Below are 2,076 nucleotides of genomic sequence, written 5' to 3'. Positions count from 1 at the left end.
TATTAAAATGGTCTAACGTTACTCCATTGATCTGAGTTGACACCTTTATTACAACCTAAAATCTCATGAATATTTCCATTGCTATGCTTTCTAGCCTGTTTCATTTGTCTGTTTGCCTATTATATGTCCTAATTGCATTTTTATGTCATGCCCCTCTTAATTAAAAGCAGAAATATCAACCAATGGGGGAATATGCCTTGCATTTCAAATGAACAAGTATGACCATCATTTGTCACTGTGTCTCCAGCTCTTCCTAAAGTTTAAATTACCACCTGGATCTCATTTTCTAGTTTTTGTCTGTCTGGTACCTACATCATTATAGATCGCATTGCAACATAGAAACATTCTTTTGGAGCTTTGAGCTTTCTATCACCTTTAGAGATCTTTGGGCACGTATAGTGTTTCTCTAGAGCAAGCTGGTGCATAACCTCAACCTTCAGAAGTCAGATTGTTGATCTGCAGCCCCATGCTGACAGTGCAATAGAGTCCACAATTTATTTCATGTCATCTTACATGTACTAGAAGTCAGGAAACATAATCTCCCCTCAGACCACTGAGATACGGAACAAATCACACAAATATTATCAACACAATATAACACAACTAGCTGTACCTCTCACATTCCCAGCAAGGCCAGCCTGGTTGATGCATAGAAACCTCTAGGTAGAAGCAAGCCTGTCAGTGGTCTGAATGTGGGCTCCGGATGACTGAAAAATGGTTTAGTCAGTTTAATGACTAATGCAGCTGTGTGGGGGCAGTTTCTAGCATGGTTCATTTGACTGGCGTAGCGCTCAGATCCTACCAGTTTTACCGCACTGGTCTTAGCATCGCATTGTCAGTCTGATTTCAATACTAAGCATTTGATACAAAGAACTGGTAGATAGTATCTGTAGGCAGTAGAGAAGTATTAAGGTGCTTGGATGGAGAAAATGTTATCATTGTTGTTTTTCTATGAATGGCAATCATGTTTGTTTTCTTAAAATAGGCCTCTGGGAAGCTGCCTAATAATATATGCGGGAATCACCATTGGTGTACCTCCTGTCACTTATCAGGCACAGCTTCACTCACGAGGACTGACTGTATCTGTCAAAATGGTTGTGCACTTTGTGTAGAAGCTTTTAAAAAGGGGTGTCTGTATTTCTTTGTGTTGGTTTAAACTTCCTCAACTTGCCCGTAAGAATTGTAGATTATCAAATTTGTGTTAAGCATGTTGCTTTCCAGTTTCTTTTGTTGAGAGCTCACTGAATCGCCCTTGGTCTCAAAATATTTGGTATCCTAAAAAGTTTTCTGACTTCAAAACTAGTAAGATTTTAGAAGAGTTTGTCTATGTTAAATGCAAACTCGAATGTCAAAGTAATATCATTTGCTTCAGTAAAACAAAATCAGCTTTATGACTTTTGAACTTTCTTATTTGAAAGATCAAATTCTATACATATCTGAACTCTGAATATCTATAAGACAGTGACTTATGTATTTGCAGGTGGCAGAAAAAGAGTGAGAGACCATCTCCTTTCTCCTTTGGAAGTTTACAAACTAATATCTTCTTTATAGTGTGTTTCTTGCTTCTTACTTCTGCTGCATGAAGAGGACCTGGCCCTACTGCAACAACACAGTTAACTGCGTACGGTCAAAACCCCAAAAGACGTACTTCTCTTAAGTGCTGATGGCTATCTGTGTCAGGCACAACATTAGCCTGGTTCTCAGAAATGACATTCATCTTTGTTTAATTCAAATGTAAGGAACGATATATTTATAAATCACTTTCTTTAGGGCAATAAATATGTCTCACGTTAAATATAAGGAAATTGGAATCTGAGCCTATATTTCTGCAGCCTCTGTCCCATTATGAACAAGAGGTAACATGATTGCCAACATGATTATCGTAATCTGTGAATATATCTTCTGCAAAACATGGGTAGAATATCCTTCAACATTTCAGGACTGTACCTCTCAAGTTCTTTATGATGCCTGGAAGTGTCCAGGAGCAACTCCCTTAGGAAGGACTAACTTGGAAATAAGTAACTAGAATCTGATTCATAAATCATAGGCCAAAGAGTAGGGGCTACCTAATTTTTA

The sequence above is a fragment of the Hyaena hyaena genome, unplaced genomic scaffold, assembly GCF_003009895.1.
Source record: "Hyaena hyaena isolate Hyena2069 unplaced genomic scaffold, ASM300989v1 scaffold_715, whole genome shotgun sequence".
In the NCBI taxonomy this organism is placed as follows: domain Eukaryota; kingdom Metazoa; phylum Chordata; class Mammalia; order Carnivora; family Hyaenidae; genus Hyaena; species Hyaena hyaena.
The sequence above is the reverse complement of the archived record's forward strand: the minus strand, read 5'-3'. Positions refer to the sequence as shown.